The 21,098-nt window shown below is 57.3% G+C and overlaps 1 long non-coding RNA gene across 1 annotated transcript; it reads left to right on the forward strand.

Annotated features, from left to right (window-relative positions):
- The first annotated feature begins 14,188 nt into the window (after positions 1–14,188).
- LOC109553256 (uncharacterized) lies at positions 14,189–15,942 on the forward strand. Its single transcript, XR_002180002.2, has 2 exons — positions 14,189–14,777; positions 15,118–15,942. It is a non-coding gene; the product is annotated as an uncharacterized lncRNA (long non-coding RNA).
- The last annotated feature ends 5,156 nt before the right edge of the window (positions 15,943–21,098 follow it).

The following is a 21,098-nucleotide window of genomic DNA, read 5'->3' on the forward strand; positions in this document are numbered from 1 at the left end:
TCCGAGTTATAAAAAGGAAACCTCCCCTCAATCTCACAGTAAATCACTTAAAGCAATACTTAAATCAATCAGTTGAACCTCCCAGCAGCACAATAACTCACCATCGTTACCACGTGTGGAGTTGCATCATGTTTGGAAAAGGCCTGTTAGCGTGTGACAGAGTCACAGAGGATCCTGGGAGATACGCCCCTGCTGCCGGTGGGGCCGCAGTTCAGTGGGGGTTCAGGTCGTCATCCAGGAAAGGACGGGGGCGGGGGGCAGGTGTTGGCAGAGCCCTCGGGGCCTGTTGGGATTTTATTGGTGATGTTATTAAAGCCGAAATTGAAAGAACAAGTTAGCATTCCTTAGACCAGAAAATGACAGAGTTTTTATGAGAATGAGCAAATGCTTTTCAGCCTTTTGCATCTAAATATCTTCCAGGCCCACACCCAGGGAAGGGCCTCACGAATCCTGTGGCCATAACTCAGAGCCTGTGCAGTCTGGGGCTTGGGTCCCAAGCCTGTGCCTCCACCATTTGGCCAGGCTCCATCCTGGGCCAGGGGTCTGGCGGGAGAGGCCCTGAGGGCAGCTCGGTGCTGGCCGCCTGTCCTGGGGGTCTCTGGAGCTCTGAGTCTGAAGTCGCCCTGCCGTCCCTCCAGGATGGGAGGGGCAGGTGTGTCATCCCGTCCCTTCTCCGTGATTCCCTTGCAGCTGACTCAGGACGGCGCCGTGGCTGCCTAGGTCCCAAGGAGGCCCCGCCCCACTTGGGGAGCAGAGAGACAGAAGGTCCGGGGGAGGCCACCGGCCAGCACTTCTGGTCCTCAGTCGTGGAGCAGACACAGGCCTGGAGGACTCACTCCCTGGTTTCACGAGTCCCTGTAACACTGCAGTGATCAAGACTGCTCACAAAAGAGCAGACACGTGTGTCAACAGAACACAACAGAGAGCCCTGAAATAGACCCGCGTGAATGTAGTCACCGATTCTGACAGAGACACACAAGCAATTCAGTAGAGAAAGGGCGAGTGTTCCAACGACTGGAGCTGGGACCCCCCGACAGCAAAGGGTAAACTCGAGACTCACTCAAAATGGGTCATAGCCCCAAATGTAAAATGCAAAATTGTTAAACTCCTAGAAAGGAAAATCTACATGACCTGGGGTTTGCCAATGAAGTTTTAGATATGACATGGTCTAAATTCATGATCCGTTCAGAGAACAAAAGGATGAGTTGGACTTTATTAAAACTAAAACTTCCCACTCTATGAAAGACACTGTTAGAATGGAAATACAAGCCACTAACTAGGAGAAAATATTTGCAAAACCACAGCTGATCAAGGATTCAGATCCAGAATACACATACAACTTCTAAGGGTCAATGACAAGAAAACAAACAGCACAACCTGAGACTGGGGAAAGATCTGAACAGACGCCACCAAAATAGGTCTGTGGGTGGCAAGAAAGCACATGAAGAGAAGCTCCATCGCATGTGATGTTAGGGAAACAGACGGGGGCAGGAGACCTCTGCACACCGGCCTGGAGAAGGCAGTGGCAGCCACGCCAGTGCTCCTGCCTGGAGAATCCATGGACGGAGGAGCCTGGAAGGCTGCAGTCCATGGGGTCGCTAAGAGTTGGACACGACTGAGCGACTTCACTTTCACTTTTCACTTTCATGCACTGGAGAAGGGAATGGCAACCCACTCCAGTGTTCTTGCCTGGAGAATCCCCGGGACGGGGGAGCCTGGTGGGCTGCCGTCTGTGGGGTCGCACAGAGTCGGACACGACTGAAGCGACTTAGCAGCAGCAGCAGCAGCACACCGGTCAGAGTAGCCCACACGCAGACCTGCCAACACCAGGGTCTCAAGAGGAGTCAGAGCAACGGGAAGCCACGCTCCTGGTGAGAGTACAGCGCTGCGGCTGCCGTGGGAGAGAGTCTGAAAGTTTCTCTATGAGTCTAACCAGTCTCATTGCGTCTTCCAGCAATCACACTCCTACGTATTTATACAACTGATTGACACTTCTTTGTCCACAAGAACCTCTGCACAAGAGTGAAAAGGTGTAACCGAACAGGGCGTGGGGCCTCCCAGTACAGACCTTCCCACATCCTCTGCCTGCGTCTTGTCTGTCGAAAAATTCAGCCTCCTCGGTTTTCCCCGAGTCCCAAAGAATAAGTTTAGTCCGAGCAGTGAGAAAACGCAGAAACAAAGGACCGTGGTCAGGCAGGACGGATGGTGTGTTCAGCCATAAAATAAAGCCCAGGGCCTTTACCTCTCCCTCAAGGGCTATAGATAATATTGAGCTGTGTTCTGTGAGCTGCTGTGCAGGTACTGAAGCCCCCAAGTGGGAGAAGCTGACTGCATGCTGCCCACCAGCAGTAGACCCCAGACCAGTTGGAGCCAGAAGGTTGATGATGGTGACGCCCGGTGACCTCACCTCCAGCCAATCAGAAGAAGGTCTATGAGTTGGCCACATCCCCAACCCCTCCTCCCTCACCCTGTCTTTAAAAGCCTCTCCCCCGAAGCCTTCAGGAGTTCAGGTCTTCTGAGCACGAGCTGCCTGGACTCCTTGCTTGGCACCTGCAATAAACATCGCACTTTCCTGCCCCACAACCCGGGCAGCAGACTGGCTTTACTGTGGGCAGATCCAAGTTTGGTTCAGTAATGACTCCAGCACCCCGGGTGGCACACAAGTCCAGAGAGGGCTCCTGGCCTGAGGCTCTTGGGTCCCATCCAGCCGTGGCCTGAGCACCTCTGTCTCCGGGGCAGGCCCAGGAGTCAGGGCTGTGGGTCCCATCCAGCCGTGGCCTGAGCACCTCTGTCTCCGGGGCAGGCCCAGGAGTCAGGGCTGTGGGTCCCATCCAGCCGTGGCCTGAGCACCTCTGTCTCCGGGGCAGGCCCAGGAGTCAGGGCTGGCCACTGCCCGGGTGCTGCCGGCCTGTGCTGCCTTCAGCCCTGTGGTCAAGGAAGCAGGCGCTGGGCCTGGTCTGTGTGGTCTGGTCTGTGAGCCTCTTTGGTAAGTGACGGAAGCAGCGGGTGGCTGCGAGCAGTGGCCCTTCGAGCCTCTTGACCACTTTGTAGACTTTTTACTTAAAAGCGGTCTGAAGCCGTCTGCACTTACAGCACAGGAACACCTGTTCGTTCTTGTAACAACTTAAGTGGGAAAAGAATTTGAAAAAAACATGATACGTGCATATGTACAACCGAGTCACGGTGAGGTACACCTGGAACTAACACAGCATTGCCAATCAGCCACTTGTTGCCGTTCGGTCACCACGTCGCGTCCAACAACTCGTCACTCGTGGACAGCAGCACACCAGGCTTCCCTGTCCATCACCATCTCCTGGAGTTTGTCCACATTCATGTCCATCGACTCGGTGATGCCACCCCACCATCTCGTCCTCTGTCGTCCCCTTCTCCTCCTGCCTTCAATCTTTCCCAGCATCAGGGTCTTTTCCAATGAGTCGGCTGTTCACATCAGGTGGCCAAAGTTTTGGAGCTTCAGCTTCAGCATCAGCCCTTCCAGTGAATATTCAGAGTTATTAGGCTTGACTGGCTTGATCTCCTTGCCGTCCAAGGGACTCTCAGGAGTCTTCTCCAGCACCAATATAAAATAAAAGTATTGAAATGAGGTCAGTACAGATTTAGCCTCCAAGGCCTGGTCGGTACTCTTCTCCACAGGCGAGCTCTCTGCAGGCAGGTTGGGGTTAAATGCTGTTTGTCCCAGCATTTCCGGTGTGCTGGAAACACAGATGTGTCCTTGGAGTTTCCGGGTTCACTCCCTGGCAATGGGGTGAAGATGCAGTTTGGGAAACAAGATTCTGATCTTTTGGAAGCAGGAGCTGTGATCTGAGCACACAGATTTGTGTTGCGGATAAAGACCAAGCCTCCCCACTCCAAAACCACGGAGGGGGGCATTCCGTCAGACTACGGGTGACTCTGGCTGCTAGAGGCCAAGCATGGTACCCTGCTGACCAGCCCTCCTGCTAACAGCATGTCCCCACTGGGCCTGTGAAATTCACCCACAGTGTGTGTGTAGCAAGAGGTCATTCTGTTTTATTGCCAACTTGTGTCTCCTTGGGTGAGCTGTAATTTCCTACATTCATCTGACTGCTGATGGGCATTTGGGTTGCCTCCAGTTTGGGGTTTTATGACTAAAGCTGCCAGGAGCATTTGTCCACAGGTCGTTGTGTGACGTGTGAGTTCATTGCTCACAAGTATATCCCTCGGAGTAGAACTGCTCAGTTGCAAGGTAAGACGGCTTCAGGTCAGTTCAGTTCAGTCACTCAGTCGTGTCCGACTCTTTGTGACGCCATGGACTGCAGCACGCCAGGCTTCCCTGTTCTTCACCAACTCCCAGAGTTTACTCAAACTCATGTCCATCGAGTCAGTGATGCCATCCAACCATCTCATCCTCTGTCGTCCCCTTCTCCTCCTGCTTTCAATCTTTCCCAGCATCAGGGTCTTTTCCAGTGAGTCAGTTCTTCACATCAGGTGGCCAAAGTACTGGAGTTTCAGCTTCAGCATCAGTCCTCCCTATGAATATTCAGGACTGATTTCCTTTAGGATGGACTGGTTGGATCTCCTTGCTGTCCAAGGGACTCTCAAGAGTCTTCTCCAACACCACAGTTCAAAAGCATCAGTTCTTCAGTGCTCACTTTCTTTATAGTCCAACTCTCACATCCATACCTGACCAGTGGAAAAACCATAGCTTTGACTAGATCTTTGTTGGCAAAGTAACATCTCTGCTTTATAATATGCTGTCTAGGTTGGTCATAGCTTTTCTTCCAAGGGGCAAGGGTCTTCATTTCATGGCTGCAGTCACCATCTGCAGTGATTTTGGAGCCAAAAAAAATAAAGTCTCTCACTGTCTCCACGTTTCCCCATCTATTTGCCATGAAGTGGTGGGACTGGATGCCATGATCTTAGTTTTCTGAATGTTGAGCTTTTAGCCAATTTTTTCACTCTCCTCTTTAACTTTCATCAAGAGGCTCTTTAGTTCTTCTTTGCTTTCTGCTATAAGGGTGGTGTCTTCTGCATATCTGAGATTATTGATATTTCTCCCAGCAAACTTGATTCCAGCTTTTGCTTCATCCAGCTTGGCATTTCACATGATGTACACTGCATATAAGTTAATAAACAGCCTTGACATACTCCCTTCCTGATTTGGAACCAGATCTAACAAAGGCTAACAGAGTTTTGCAAGAGAACGCACTGGTCATAGCAAACACCTTCTTCCAACAACACAAGAGAAGACTCTACACATGGACATCACCAGATGGTCAACACCAAAATCAGATTGATTATATTCTTTGCAGCCAAAGATGGAGAAGCTCAATACAGTCAGCAAAAACTAGACCGGGAGCTGACTGTGGCTCGGATCATGAACTCCTTATTGCCAAATTCAGCTTAAATTAAAGAAAGTAGGGAAAGTCACTAGACCATGAAGGTATGACCTAAATCAAATCCCTTATGGTTATACAGTGGAAGTGAGAAACAGATTCAAAGGATTAGATATGATAGACAGAGTGCCTGAAGAACTATGGACGGAGGTTCATGACATTGTACAGGAGGCGGTGATCAAGACCATCCCCAGGAAAAAGAAATGCAAAAGGCAAAATGGTTGTCTGAGGAGACCTTACAAATAGCTGCAGAAAGAAGAGACGCTCAAGGGAAAGGAGAAAAGGAAATCTGAATGCAGAGTTCCAAAGAATAGCAAGGAGAGATGAGAAAGCCTTCCTCGGTGATCGGTGCGAAGGCTGCTTGGCGTCTTCCTACACTGCCCAGTGTCCCCCCGCCCCCACCAACACGCGGTGTGGCCGGTCTTCCAAGTTTTAGCCGCTCTAAGAGGTGCTTCCAATTGTGATGCTGGAGAAGCCTCTAGAGAGTGACTTGGACAGCAGGGAGATGAAACCAGTCCATCCTAGAGGAAATGAGCCCTGAACATTCACCGGAGGGGCTGATGCTGAAGCTGAAGTTCTAATGCTTGGGCTACCAACCTGAGGCAAAGAGCCGACGCATTGGAAAAGACCCTGATGCTGGGAAATAAAGGCAGGAGGAGAAGCTGCGACAGAGGGTGAGATGTTGGACGGCATCACCAACTCAAAGGACATGAATTTCAGCAAACTCTGGGAGATAGTGGAGGACAGGGAAGCCTGGCGTGCTGCAGCTGATGGGGTCACAGAGTCAGACACGACTTGGCGACTGAAGAACAGCAAAAATCGGTGTGCAGCTGTTGTTTTAATTTCCTGGGTGACTAACAGCATTGCTGCCTTGACCACTGGTGCGTCTGGCTTTGTAAAGTCCCGGGTCAGATTTTCTGCCCCTGTGCCCCTTGGGCTGTTGGCCTTTCTGTGACCAGGCTCTCAGCATCCTGAGAGCACAGCTCCTCTATCCCAGCGTGGCCGGGTCTCTCCCGGCCTGTGACTTGCCTTTCTGTGTTCTCAGCAGTGTCTCTCAAAGGGGAGAACTTTTCTGTTTGGGTGAAGTCCAAATTCTCAAGTTTTTTTTTTTTAAATGATTTCTAAGTGTTTAGGAAATGTTACCTATTTCAAAGGTGTGGGGATCTTTCTCCTGTGTTTTCGTCTGGAATGTTCACAGGGAGCAGTTTTTCAGGGAGGTCTCTGTCCCGTCTGAGTTAATGTTTGTGCTTGGTGTGAGGTAGGGGTCAGAGTTCTTTTTTTCCCTCCACAGAGACATCCGGTTGTTTCAGCACCATTTGTTGAAAAGAATTATTCCTTCCCCAATGAACGATCTCGGCACCTTTCTCAAAAGTGAGTGGCCCGTACGACTGTGGGTGGATGTCTGGACTCTGCTCCCTTTACTGCCGTCTCTCCTTATGCGAATCCCACCCTGTCCTGGTGACCGTAGCTTCACAGGAGACGCTGGCGTCGGGCAGCATGAGTCCTTCTTGGCTCTTTTTTCCCTGAAATTGGTTTGCCTCTCCTCTAGTTTTGCCTTTTCATATCAGTGTTAGAATTGCTTTGTTGATTTCCTCAGATTAATTAGGCTGCATTAAATCTACGCTTCAGTTTGGAGGAAACTGATACCTTAGCAACACTGAGTCTCCTGAATCATGTGACCTTTATTTCACATAAATATTCTTCTTTTTCGCTCAGCAACATGCAGTGTTCAGTGTGGGGGTCTTACATGCGTTCTGCTGCCTCTGTCCCACACATGTCATATTTTAATGCCGTCGCACATTTTTCTAACTCGGTTTTATTTCATTAGGGCATTCTAAGGCTCACAGCAGGGTTGAGTGGAGGGTCCAGAGGTTTCCGGCCCAGCTCACGCCCCACGTGCAGCCTCCCCTGGTGAAGCCCACTTTTCAGAGGGGGTTTTGTTACAAGCGCTCCGCTTCTGTTGCACACGGTCGTCACGGGGTCTGGTGTTTCCACCCCTGCTCACTGCTGGTGCTTTTGTACACCCTGTGGGTCTGGACAAGTGTGTGGTCACACATGTCCCTCCTCACAGTGTCCCACAGAGTGATTTAACTGCCATGAACATCCTCTGGGCTCCACCTGGGCAACGCTGTCTGTCCCCACCCCTGGCAACCGCAGACCCTTTTATCGTCGCCATGGTTTTACTTTCCCCGAGTGTCACAGAGTTGGTCACACAGTCAGCAGCCTTTTCAGACTGGCTTCTTGCACTCTGTAATAAGCATTCAAAGTTCTCCCCTGTCTTTCACGGCTTGGTGGCTCATCTCTTTGTAGCCTGAGTACTATGCCATTGTCCGGATGGGTCACAGTGTATCAATCCGTTCACCTGCAGAAGGGCTTCGTGGTTGCTCCCAAGTTTGGGCGCTTATGACAAAGCTGCTGCAAACACTTGTGCACAGGCTTCTGTGCGGATGCACGTCCTCAGCTCCTTTGGCTAAACGTCAAGGAACGCAGTTCTGGACTGATGATATGGTAAGAAGATGGTTACTTTTGTCAGAAACCGTCGGATCGTCTCCCGGAGTGCCGCACCTTCCGCATCCCCCAGCGAGAGGAGAGTCCTCGCTGCTCCGCGCCTCTCTGGCGTCAGTGCTTCGGGGCTTTGACCGTCCTAACAGGTGTGCATGGCGGCGTGTGCCACTTTACACTCTTCTGACGCCATGTGAAGCGGAGCCGCCTCCATACGCCCCTTTGCCACCTGTGTGTCCCCTTTGCTGAGGCGTCTGCTCAGGTGTTTTGCCCGTTGTGTAACCGGGTGTTTTCTTCTTGTTGAGGTTTAAGAGTTCTTTTGTTTATTTGGAGAGCAGTCCTTTATCAGATGTGTCCTTTGCAAACCTTTTCCCGCAGCTGCAGCTTCTTTTCTCAGTTGTTCACCTGGTCGTTAGCAGAGCCGAAGTCTTTAATTTTAATGAAGTCCAGCTTATCAATTCTTTCTTTCTCAGATTGTGCTGTTGGTGCTGTATCTAAAAAGCCGTCACCAAACCTAAGGGCCTTCTCAGCCTGAAGGGGGCGGGCCGAAAGGGCAGGCAGGGGCTGCAGGTCCGTGGAGAACAGAGCCCTGCTGCCATCAGCGGGTCCGCGTGCAGCCCCAGGGCCCTGCAGGAGGGGAGCCCCTCCAGCTCCCGGCTCCCCCCACCCGCATCTCCCACCGACATGCTCGTCCATGGCTTCAGAATCGTCCATCCACCCATGGGTTAGGCCAGGCACACGAAAGCTGTGTGTGTGACTGTGTGTGTGTGTGACTCTGTGTGTGTGTAACTGTGTGTGTGTGTGTCTGTGTGAGTCTGTGTGTGTGAGTCTGCGTGTGTGTGTGACTATGTGTGCGTCTGTGTGTGTGAGTCTGTGTATGTGGGTGCATGTGTGAGTGTATGTGTGAGTCTGTGTGTGTATGAGTGTGTGTGTGTGACTGTGTGTGTGCGTCTGTGTGTGTCTGTGTATTGGGTGCATGTGTGAGTCTGTGTGTGTGTCTGCGTGTGTCTGTGTGTGTGAGTCTGTGTGACTCTGTGTGTGTGGGTGTGTGTGTGTGATTGTGTATGTGAGTCTGTGTCTGTGAGTGTGTGTGTGTCTGTGTGTGTGAGTCTGTGTGTGTGTGAGTCTGTGTATGTGGGTGTGTGTGAGTCTGTGTGTGTGAGTCTGTTTGTGTGTGAGTCTGTGTATGTGGGTGCGTGTGTGAGTGTGTGTGAGTCTGTGTGTGTGAGTGTGTGTGAGTCTGTGTGTGTGAGTGTGTGTGAGTCTGTGTATGTGGGTGCATGTGTGAGTGTGTGTGAGTCTGTGTGTGTGTCTGTGTGTGTGAGTCTGTGTGTGAGTGTGTGTCTGTGTGTGTGTGTCTGTGTGTGTGTCTGTGTGTGTGTCTGTGTGTGTGTGAGTCTGTGTGTGTGTGAGTCTGTGTGTGTGTGTCTGTGTGTGTGTCTGTGTGTGTGTCTGTGTGTGTGAGTCTGTGTGAGTCTGTGTATGTGTGTGAGTCTGTGTGTGTGTGAGTCTGTGTGTGTGTGTGTGTCTGTGTGTGTGAGTCTGTGTGTGTGTGTGTCTGTGAGTCTGTGTGTGAGTGTGTGTCTGTGTGTGTGTGAGTCTGTGTGTGAGTGTGTGTCTGTGTGTGTGTGTGTGTCTGTGAGTCTGTGTGTGAGTGTGTGTGTCTGTGAGTCTGTGTGTGTGTGAGTCTGTGTGTGAGTGTGTGTCTGTGTGTGTGTGTGTGAGTCTGTGTGTGTGTGTGTGTGTGTCTGTGAGTCTGTGTGTGTCTGTGTGTGTGAGTCTGTGTGTGTGTGTGTCTGTGAGTCTGTGTGTGTGTGTGAGTCTGTGTGTGTGTCTGTGTGTGTGAGTCTGTGTGTGTGTGTGAGTCTGTGTGTGTGAGTCTGTGTGTGAGTCTGTGTGTGTGTGTCTGTGAGTCTGTGTGTGTGTGTGAGTCTGTGTGTGTGTGTCTGTGAGTCTGTGTCTGTGTCTGAGTCTGTGTGTGTGTGTCTGTGTCTGTGAGTCTGTGTGTGTGTGTGTGAGTCTGTGTGTGTGTGTGAGTCTGTGTGTGTGTGAGTCTGTGTGTGTGTGAGTCTGTGTGTCTGTGTGTGTGAGTCTGTGTGTGTGTGTGAGTCTGTGTATGTGTGTGAGTCTGTGTCTGTGAGTCTGTGTGTGAGTCTGTGTCTGAGTCTGTGTGTGTGTCTGTGTGTGAGTGTGTGTCTGTGTGTGTGTGTGTCTGTGTCTGTGTGTGTGTGTGTGTGTCTGTGAGTCTGTGTGTGCGGGTCTCCCGTCCTTCCATCCTGAAAAGCCTACAAGCAGTGCTTCCCAGGGTCTCAGTTTGGGGGAGGGTGATGGGCAGACTCCAGGCGCCGCCGTGACCCCCGCTGTCCACTGTCTTGCGTGAGCCTCTCCCGTTGGGTGTGTGTCTGGGGGTTGGCCTGGAGCTGGCCCCACCCTGCCTGACCCCCCACAGATGAAGGGGTGCTGTGGACCCCCGTCCGGGGGCTGTGTCTCTCCAGATACGCCCATCGCAGCTCATGTTTCTGGCAAACCCCGGATGAACCGGGCAGTTTCCAGCCGTGGGGGAGCCCAGCTGGCCCGCTGCGCCTCCTGGGGCTCTGTGGAGAGGGGACAGGATCTCCCCTCTCTGGGGGCTCCATCCTGGCTCCTGGGAGCAGCCCCCTCGCTCGCGGGGTGACTCCGCCCAGGCGAGGGGCGGGGGCAGGAAGCCCCTCCCTAGGCTGGTGCCCGCCCTGTGAGCATGCCAGGCACGGAGGGTCCCTAGGAGCCTGGAGCTCAGGCACCGTCTGGTCCAGGCCTCTAGGTGGGCTGACCGCGGGCCTGTCCCACTTCGGGGAGCTGGCTCTGTGTGCTGGGACGGGAGGGGCGGCCCTGAGCAGTCGAGGGGTCCCTGCTGTGCTGGGACAGGTCTCTGCAGGCTGGTGACGTCCCTGGGGGCCCGGAGTAAGGCGAGATGAGGCGGTGAGTGGCCCTGCCAGCACCGTCTGTGCGAGTCTCCCAGGCCTGTGTTCCCGGATGGGCCTGGAGCCCCCAGGCCCCTCTCCCCTCAGGAGGCACCTGGGGTCCCCGCACCTTGACTTTGTGCTGAGGCCCAGGAGGCTGGTCTCAGAAGGCACTTCGCTGTCTCTGGGAGAGCTGAGTGGGACTCAGACCCTCTGCCAGGGTTCCGGTGTTGATGGCCAACTGGGGGGTGTGGGCGGCCCGGCCGGCCTTTCTCCACTGAGCTCACTCTGGTGGGTGTTTCCAGAAGCGCCAGCACGCACACGTGATTGCCGTCCCCGTCCCCTGAGGCCCAGGACAAGCCCTGAGAACACCTCATTCCCCGACTACAAGCCACGACTAAGATCGGCTTCAAAAAACATGAACTGGGCCACGCGTCGGGGGTGGGGTCCGATCCCACAGAGCCCGGGGCCGTCAGCACGCCCCCGAGGCTCAGACTGTGGCCAGCGCACCTGAGCGTCTGACTCTGCATCAAAGTGTTTGTGTGAAGCTCAGCAGAGGTTTCTGAGGAACAGGAATGCCAACAGCCGCCCGCCCCGCCGACCTGCCCGCGGTGCCTCGATGTAGCTCAGCCACTGCACCCCAGGCCTGGCCCTTCAGCTGCAGCCACGTGGTCGAGTGAGGGCGCACACCATCCCCAGCCCTGCACCCCCCAGCCCCCGCCAGCCCCCGCACTGAGCTCCGACCCTGGCTGTCTCCTCCAGGCCCCCCTCCCCTACCCCCCTCACCCCTTCTGGTCACTGTCCGGACCTGGGGCTGCCTTCTCGCCCTCCCCTGCCCACTTTCCAGGCCCCCTGAGGAAGAGAACCACTGGCCGTGGCCCTCACCCGGCCTGCTCCCTTCTCCCCACACCCAGGACCCCGAACAGGTTCCTGACGCCCGGAGCCGGGGGTGGACGCAGGCCAGGCGCCAGGCGTAAGAAAGCCAGGTCAGTCTTGGTGGGAGTGGAGCCCCTGGAGGGATGGCCAACACTGTCAGGGGCCCAGGTCCGCCCACAGGGCCCGGCCCCGCAGGCTCCAGGAGCGGGGTCCCAGGTGAGGGGCCCTGTGCGGCCGTGCTCACAGACTGGGAAGGACTGGGAGTCTCTAGGCTCCTCCCGTCCCCGCCCGAGCGTCCCTGGCCCTGTGGGGTCACGGCAGAGCACGCGCCACCTCGCAGAGAAGGGCATCTGTCTTCCCAGGGAGTCACCTCCAGCAATGCCTGGAGGTGAGGCAGTGAGGGCCGCCAGCTGCCCATGCGCCCACCGCCGGCTCAGGCTGCGGCCTTGCTCTGGGTTTCCCTGCTGCAGTGCAGGCCTGGAGTCTTTGAACCACCCAGTGTGGATTTTACGTTGGCAGGTGCTGGATATTTTTGTGATCCGGTGCATGTTCTGGGTTTTGTTCTAGGATTCTGTTAAATTTCTTAATCCTTGTGGATCTGGCTTCTTAAGATTTGTGTGGAGGGACCAGGGTTGTGTTTTTTCCAAGGTCCCTATTTTCCACCAGGGAACCCTTCCAAGGATCTACCCAGGGCCCAGGGGTCGCGAGGTTCTCTAATCCAGCAGGAGGGAGCCTCCCTCTAAGCTTCTCTCTGGCCCATCCCCAACCTCGGTGGTCTCCGCACACACGTGCTGGTCAGGATCCAGGAGGATGCACGTGGAACCCCGGAAACCCTCCTGGCTCCTCTCCTTGTGCAGACACAAGCGATTCTCGGTCACAGGGGTCAGGCCGGACGGCCCACCCCCAGAGTCTCCCCCCTCAACCCTTCCTACCCGGCCCGCAGACGGGGACCCAGCCGGGCAGACCGTAATCAGGATGGATTGTTCGCAATCATGCAGCTGTGGGTAAGTTTCCCAAAATAAGGGCCTGAGGAGAGAGATTGGCAACTTAGCCCTCGGCACCAGAGAACTGGGAAGAATGGAAAAACCCGGCAGGGTCGAGGGGGCGGAGCCTCTCGCCTAGACGCTGCCCTTGAGCTGCGCTACCCTGGGGACACTCTGGTCCCACTGACCACCCTCACCTGGACTTCCCAGCGCGCATAGGGCTGCGCTAGCCTCTGCTCTGACCCTCAGGTGTCCAGCCCCCGCAGCTGCTGAGGCTCTGTCCTCTCAACCCTGATCGGACGACCCCGGCCTGGACAGCGCGTCCCCGAGACCCCATCCCGAGGGCCATGGTCTACCAGGCGTTGGGACCGAGCCCAGGACGGCTGCCACCTGAGAACACTTTCTCCGCAGAGAGAACTCTCCACGGTGATGTGGAGGAAGGGGGGCCCCGGGGCTGCGATGCGAGGGTGTCACGAGTGGTGGGGACCCCCACTTTGGAGCAGCCAACTCAGCGTCAGGCCAGGCCTCCCTGAGGCTCCAGAGGAGCCAGAGGGAAGTCATGCCTTTGCGCTCAGGTCGGGCCCCAGAGCGGAAGCCCCGGTCTGCACGCAGCCTGAGCCCCTCCATGGGCTGGACGGGGCTGGGCAGCTCCTCCAAGCCCGGCCTCTCAGAGGTAAGCGATGACCCTGGGCCCTGTCTGGACACAGCCTGAGCCCCTCAACGGGCTGGGCATGAGCAGGCAGCTGTGAGCCCAGTGCGGCCAACACCCTGGACCTGATGGGGCTCCTTGCCGGGTGGGCACTGAGGGGGCCCTGCCTTCGGGGGACACTCTGACTTTGAGGTGGACACTCTGCCCCTCTCCTCAGACTCAGTTCTGCCAGCATCCACCCATGATCCTGGGCTGTGCTTGTCCGTGGCCTCTGGTCTGGGCAGTGGGTCCCTGCTCGTGGGGCCCGGGACGTGGTTCTAGGCAGAAATCACATCTTCAAACCCACATCCCTGGACAACTCCTGTGTGCACGCCAGGCCCGGTGTGCACGGGGCCCCCACACCTCATCTCCCAGGCTCGGCATGGAGTCGGGGTGGGGGGCGCCAACCTCACCAATACCAGTCAGTGCCCGTCTTTCCACATTTCCCAATCACTGTGGTTTTGACCCAATTTAGTGACCGACGATGCTGGGCACCTTTAGGGCATGTGTTGGCCATCTCCGTACCTTCTCTGATGCAACATGTATTCAAACATTTTGCTTACTTTCTATTTGGGTTGTTACTGAGTTATAGGAGCTCTTTATACATTCTGGATACAAGTTCTTCACCAGATCCATGATTTCAACGATGTCCTTCACCCTGTGCTTTTCATTTTTACGTCTTTTGAAATCCAGTCTTTTGATTTTTTTAAATTGTTGTGCTTTCTGTGTTGTATGCAAAAAATCTTTGTCTAACCCAAGGTCGCGAGGTCTTACTCCTGTGTTCTTGTGGAGAGTTTTATACTTTTAGTTTTTCATTTAGGTCTTTGATTCATTTTGATCAAATGCGTCTTTTTTTTAAATCCTCCTTCCCGCCCGTGGGTGCTGACTTCCCAGCATCGTCACGTGTGGAGAAGGCTGACCTCTCCCCAGTGAGTTCTGCCTGTGCCTTTGCGGGAAGTCAGCTGACGGTGAGCGTGAGGGTTTATTTCTGGACTCTGGACTCTGTCCCACTGCTCCGTGCTCTGTCCTTGTGCCGAGCCAGGCTTGACGGCTGTGGCCTCGCAGTCCATTTCTAAACTTACTTTGTTCTTCTTCGAGATTGCTTGTCCTCTCCGAGGCCTTTGCTGTCCACACAGCAGGTCCCGGTTTCAGCCTCTGCAGCTGTTTCCGGCTCTCGATGTCAGAACCTTCCTGAGCCTCTCACCGTCCCCCACCTGAGCCCGCTCAGGGTCTGGGGGTCCAGGGCTGCGATGCTCAGGGTGTTGGCCCCGTGGTGGCTGAGTGGTCACAGGGAAAGGGGCTTCTGCAGGTCAGCAGGCTGGGCTCTGGCTGTGTGCTCGGGGCTCGGTCATGGTGTCTGATGCCCCCCAGCGAGGGCCCTCGGAGAGCTGAACTTCCAGAGAGTTGGGCCACCCAGGTAAGTGGCCAAGGGGCATGCCTGGGTCATCTCACGGAAGGGCTGGGCAGGACAGGTGGACTTGAATTTTCTCCGTAAACAGCCTCAAACCACATGCCGCATGGAAGCCTCTGTGTGTGTTAAGTTGGTTCAGTCCTATCTGACTCCTTTACAGCCCCATGGATTGTAGCCCACCAGGCTCCTCCGTCTATGGGATTCTCCAGGCGAGAACACTGGGGTGGGTTGCCGTGCCCTCCTCCAGGGGATCTTCCCCACCCAGGGATGGAGCCCGCGTCGCTTATGTCTCTGGCACTGGCCGGCGGGCTCTTTACCACTAGTGCCCCCTGGCCTCCCCTTCCAGACTGAGGCCAGCTGGGACTTGCCCCCCAGACAGAGCAACGTCCCTGCCTAGAGCCCTGGGCCAGGACCCGAGCGACGGCAGAGCGGAGCGACAGCCAGGCCCAGGGCAAGGACCCGAGCTCAGGCCCAAACGTCCTGGGCCCTCAGGGATGCAAGTGGACGCGCCCTCATCAAAGCAGCCTGTGAGAGGGCGTGCCTGCCACCAGCCGCTAACCCTCCAAACTGAAGCCATGGGCGTGCGTCCAGCCTGGCTTGACGAGCGTGTCCAGGCTGATTTATGGAAAGGAATTTCCCCACAGTACTAAAGACATATGAAGATACTTTACCCAACCTGTCCATGGTTTTAAAGGCTTCGGTGTGTCTCGTGGATGAACCTCCAGTCTCAAGCCCTGAGATGGGTGGTGGGTGTTCCAGTGTCTCCCTGGGGAGGGGCCCCCTCGATCACTCCTCTCGTCTCCAGCGATCTCAGGAGTAGCTGGATCAGCCTGGGTACCCCGGGCCTTGCTGGGATTCCCAGGGCTGCAGCATCTGTGAGGACCAGGGCTGTTGGAATTGCGTAGCAGCTGCGTTCCTGCTGACATCCTCCCCAGGGCTGGACCATCACCGGCAGGAGTAACAGAGGTTCTCCTGGAAGGGAGCAGGGTGCTGGATGGACTCCGCCTCTCCTTTATTTCTGCTTTATTTGTGGTTTTCTCTAAATTCCCATTTTGTATACTTTACTTTCAAAACACTTTAAGGGAGGTTTATAAAGGATCGTTTTTGCCTTGGAGAGAAAACAAAGCAACCTCCTGTTAAAAAGTGCCAATAAAACAGATGTCTGGCTGAACGCTGAGGATTTTCTGTGGCTAATGGATTTTAACAGCCTAGATGTAGGAAGCATTTTTGACAATTAGGTCTAAACTATTTATATGTGAAAAGCTGCCATGACAACCTGGACGCTTCCCAGAGCTGGCGGGTGAGGGAGGCAGCCGGGCTGATGTGCACGCGTTCCCCCTCCCCGCCAGGCACACGTACCCTCCCTGGAGCCAGGACCCCCAGCTCTGCCTGTACCCAAGTTCAGCAGCAGTGTCCTGAGGCCCCCAGACAGCCGGTGGGAGGGCTCTGGCCCCCGTCCTGGGGTGGATGGACAGGCCACCCTTCCCCTGAGGCCCAGTCCATGGGTGGATGGATAGGGCGCCCCAGCCCTGAGCCCCAGGTGCTGCGAGAGCCCCCAGGGTGCTGGCGCCTGCCCTTCACCTTCACCCTGGGAGGGGCACAGTCCACTGGGTAGCCTGACCCAAACCCCTCGGGGGCCCACAACCCCCAGAGCCGGTCCTGCCCGCGGGGGCCCCAGAGGTAGCCTCTGCTGTCAGCTGTGTCTGGAGCTCAGGGGCGCCTCCCCCAACGCTTGGCCTTCGCACCCAGAGTCGGGGTGGGGTGGCTCCCACCAGCAAGGGGGTCACCAGCCTCTGACTGGCCCCGGGGTTCCTGGCGCCAGCAGCCCCCAGGCAGGGGCAGCAGCCTGGAGGGGGCGGGGGTGCCCTGTGGGCCGTCCCCTGTCACCTCTGCCGAGGTTGTCACCATGGTTACCTCGACCAAGTTCCCTCACCTTTCCTGCAAGGCTTTCTCTCAAGAAAGTGAATTATTTAGTAAACTAGAATTTTTCCATGCTCTGTTGAGTTTCATGCCCTCCCAGGGGTGAACCCTGAGGTTTCCTGTAAAACCCACCCCATGAGCCAGCAGGAAGCACCCACGTGGCTGCAGGGGGGTGCCGACCGCCCTGGTGTGAATGCCACCGAGGTCTCGACAGGATAGCGGCCAGAAGATCGCCCGCGGCTCGGGCCAGGCCTGCCCGGTGTCCTCGGACCTGCCAAGCCCTCTGCCTGGATGGGAAACGAGCCGGCTGGGCCAGGATGGAGCAGAGGCTGCCCCCACCCGCACGGTCCCCCGCCCTCCTGGCCTTCTTGTCTGGACATTTAAAGCTGAGACCGTGTCGACAGGAGGGCTTGCGGCTCAGCTTCCTAGTGCATATTCGTCCGTCCCAGCGGCTGTAACAAACACCCGGGTCTCTGCACAGTTCACTTCTCACTCACATTCCGCCCAGGCCAGTCGAGGGGCCTCGCCTCAGCAGTCACACAGGGGCCAGGCTTCGGCTGTGTATTGGCGCACACGCGTGCACACGGGCCAGGCCCGCCCTCCGGCGTGGCGGACCACGGTCACCCAGGCGGAGCCCGGGCCTGCGCCCCAGTCCCGCTGCCCCCAGGCCCGCTGCGCCCCAGCCCCGCTGCCCCCAGGCCCGTGTCGTGTTGCTGACACTGGCTTGCTGTGTTTAAAGAGATCCCACAGCTTACAGAAGCAGGGGGCGCCTCTGCACATGCAGCCGGGGGCCTCAGAGTGGCCTGGGTCCCACCCAGGGGACCTCCCCACACGGCAGCTCCCCCATCCCGGAGGGCTCTGTGAGTGCCTCCCCGCCCTCCTCCCCCCCCCTCCTCCCCCTTCCTCCCCGACTCCTCACCCCACCCGTCCCCCGCCCTTCTCCCCCTCCCCTGTCCTCCTCACCCGCCTCAGGCAGAGCGACCAGAAGGAGTGGAGGGGAGAGCAGAGACCCGGAGCCCCCTGCTCCCACCCTGTGAATCATCCAGAGGAACGTGCGGACTCAGAGGACCGTGAAGCCTGAGGGAGAGAAGCGAGCGGGGAGGATGAAAGGCAGCCCCTGTAGAGACGCTCGGAGCAGAACAACACGTTTCTGTGAGAAGTCCTGCTGCCGTCAGATTGTTCTCTTCCGACATAGGAAACGTCCTTGTGTCTGAAGCACGGGTACTTTTTAAAATCTGGGCTTTTATATTTAATGAAAATAATGCACCCTCCAGTCAGTGCTGCAGCCGCTGCTGAAACGTGACCGTTTTCTATTCTTAGTGGACTCTGGTCACCCGGCCAGCAGCCGCCCCAACTGTCGAGTCTCGGTGCCCTGGAGCCCTCGAGTGTAGCTGGAGGCGCCCCGGGCGTCCCGCCGTGGCCTCCTGACCCGGCAGCGCTCACTGCGGAGGTCAGTTCTTGGTGACGGTGGGGTCAGGTCCCCAGGACTGCGTTTCTGGACACCCGGATGGCGGAAGCACACGCTGGCACGTCAGGATGAGGTATGCGGCTGCCGTGCCTGGGACCGTCTCTGCCCATGAAGCCGGGGGCCATCTGAGGGGGCATCTCATCATACCCAGAAGCCCGCAGATGCCCCGACCATGCACGGAAGGGGCCGCGATGGGGCCCAGGAGCCACAAGCTCGCTGGCGTCTCCCTCTGGGCCTGGACACCTGGACGGCACACGTCGGGACTGCCAGGCTCCTGCGGCCGGGAAAACATCGGACCGGAACAGAGTCACTGTGAAAACCTCCACCGGCCCTCCTCCGGCTCCACCCCCGCCCCCGCCCTCCACCCTTCCTGCTCAGAGGGTGCGCACGGAAACATCCTGAAACGGGCGCCAAACTGAAACAGTCTCCCCGCCGACTCCAGACTGAGAAGCCGGAGGGCCTTCCTCTGCCTCACGTGGACACAGCACGGATGTCAGCGGGGGCGGGCAGTGCGGCCAGCGTGTCTTTTCTCAGGGACCTGGCGGTCAGCGCCCTGGACGCTAGGAGGAGACAGGTCACGGTGACTCTAGGAGGAGCCCTCGGCCTGAACTGGGCACTGCTCCCCCTCTGGTCGCTGCAGGTCCCGGAGACCGTGGGCCAGTCGTTGCGGGCAGACTCCAGGCTGCAGCCACGTCCTGAGTTGCCCACTCTCGGCTCAGCGCTGGGGCCCCTGCCCACCTGATGCCGCCTTGTGGACACCTCTTAGTCCCAGAGAACCGTCTCCGTGAGGCTCCCTCAGGGGGAGGCTCTCATCTCAGGGGAGACCCAGAGGCCGCTGCCGTCTCCCAGACCAGGCAACCTGTGCTCCGTGTGCCCTGGCCGCCTTTGTGGGGAGGGAAGGGGCAGGTTCCTCGCGGCCCCTCCCCAGGGCCCGGAGACCACACCTCTGGCCACATGGATCTTAAAGACCCAGGAGCGCGTGTCCACACAGACAGTGTGCTAACTCAGCGAGGGAGCTTCTTTGCTGTGTGTTTTCAGCAAAGAGCCGCAAGGAGTGACCAAGGGGCTGGAACCCAGTGTCCATACCTCAGCGCTGCCCACAGAGCGTCTGGGCAGGGGCTGGGCTCATCCGCACACACAGGCGGCGACAGAAGGCCAAGTGGCCGTCGAATCTGAATTTCAGATGAACAAGAATCACTTTTTTTAGTTCGTCCATTGTGGTATTTGGGACATTCTCATACCAAAATAATGTTTATCTGAAATTCAAATTCTACCGGGCATCCTCCTCTTGGTTGCTAAATCTGGCAGCTGTTGGCCACAGTTCAAGGAGGCAGGAGGCAGGTGAACCTGGGCAGCTGCCCCGTGTTTGTAGAAACAAAACCAGAGAATGGAGACTGGGTCATAGTCTGAGGGCCCAGGACCCGGCTCAGACCAGTGCACAGTCACAGGTCGGGGCCGGGGGCCCGGTGACAAGGAGCAGAGGGTCCTCTGTCGGCTCCGGCCCAGAGCCAGGATGGAAAACGTCATTCCTCCTGCAGTGGACGGAGGGACAGCATCGTGGTTCCGCATGAGCTGCTCGGGGGCCACGGCTGCAGAAGAGCTTCTGAGAAAGCGTCACCCCCGCCCCCCGCACTGTCACCCCCACCCCCCGCCCCCTGCACCGTCACCCCCGCACCCTGCCCCGTCACCCCTGCCCCCCTGCCCCCTGCCCCGTCACCCCCACCCCCTGCCCCGTCACCCCTGTCCTGTCACCCCGCCCCTCTGCAGCATGACAGGTCCGGGAACAGCTCATGCCCCCTCCACCCACCCCCCGGGACGTTTGCGATGAGACTGTGAGAAGCCCTTCGGGTTGGGGCCTGGGCACCTGTGACAATCCGCTGTAAAGACGGTCAGAGCAAGCTGGTGGGGTGGTCCTGGGCCCTCTGTCCTCCCTGGATCAGGAGGGGAGAGGCCGTCCTGCCTAGCAAGGAGCTGGGGCTCTGGCCGAGGCTGTCTCCGCAGGCCGGACTCCAGCGCACCTGGCAGTCTTCTGCTCCCGCCGCCTTTGGGAAGCGTGTGCGTCCGTCCTGCATTTCAGTGTTTCACCACCGCCTCTCCAGGCGATGTGCTCACCCAGCGCCCCCACCCCGTCCTGCTGCTCCGGGGGGAGGGGGGCCTGGGCTCTCAGCCCCCTGAGGAGGCCCCTCCTAGCCTGCTCTCTGGAACCTTTGTGGTCTGAGAGGCACAACCCATTGACCCCGAGGCCTCCGCACACACTAGGGTGCTGCTCGTCTCAGGTCTGGTCTGATGGCAGTGAGATCGTGAGCACAGAGCTCGTCTTTCCCGGAGGCTTGTGTCTGAGCACTGTAGAGACAGCCTCGTGGCCGGCTCTCCCCCAGCAGATGCTGTGAAGTCCGCGCAGTTTTCAGGTCTCCCTTGAGGGTCCCCACTGGGCGGTGGAGGAGCTGACCCGGGTCCCAGGACGTGATTCTCAGGACCCACCCAGGGAGAGGCGATGCCCCAGGGGACAGGAGCAGACCCATGAGCCCGGGGGGGTGTCCTGTGCAGTGAGGGGTGAGGGGGGTGAGGGGTGAGGGGGACCCACGAGAGGAGCGGCCGGGGACGGAGCACCAACGCTGACCTGTGAGGTCTTCATGGCAGGTTTCAGTTCAGAATCAAGGACACTGTGGAGCCCTGAGGACCGTGGACTCTGGAGGGGAGGGTCCTCCTGGGGGCTTGGGTGGCCAGATGGAAGCAGGCTTGGGGGCCTGGCCCTGGGGGTGCTGGTCACAGGCCCAGCACTCAGCCCTGCAGGACGGGGAAGTGCTGCGTCCTCACCAGGCTCCTACCTGCCCTGTGTGGGTCTCCCGGACAGCGCAGTCACCAGGCCGAGGAGGTGATCCCCAAGGCCCCAGGCAGGGCTGCCAGTTCTGGCCAACCCCCTCCCAGTACCTGGCACC

This window comes from Bos indicus, chromosome 26 (assembly GCF_029378745.1).
Source record: "Bos indicus isolate NIAB-ARS_2022 breed Sahiwal x Tharparkar chromosome 26, NIAB-ARS_B.indTharparkar_mat_pri_1.0, whole genome shotgun sequence".
Lineage (NCBI taxonomy): Eukaryota > Metazoa > Chordata > Mammalia > Artiodactyla > Bovidae > Bos > Bos indicus.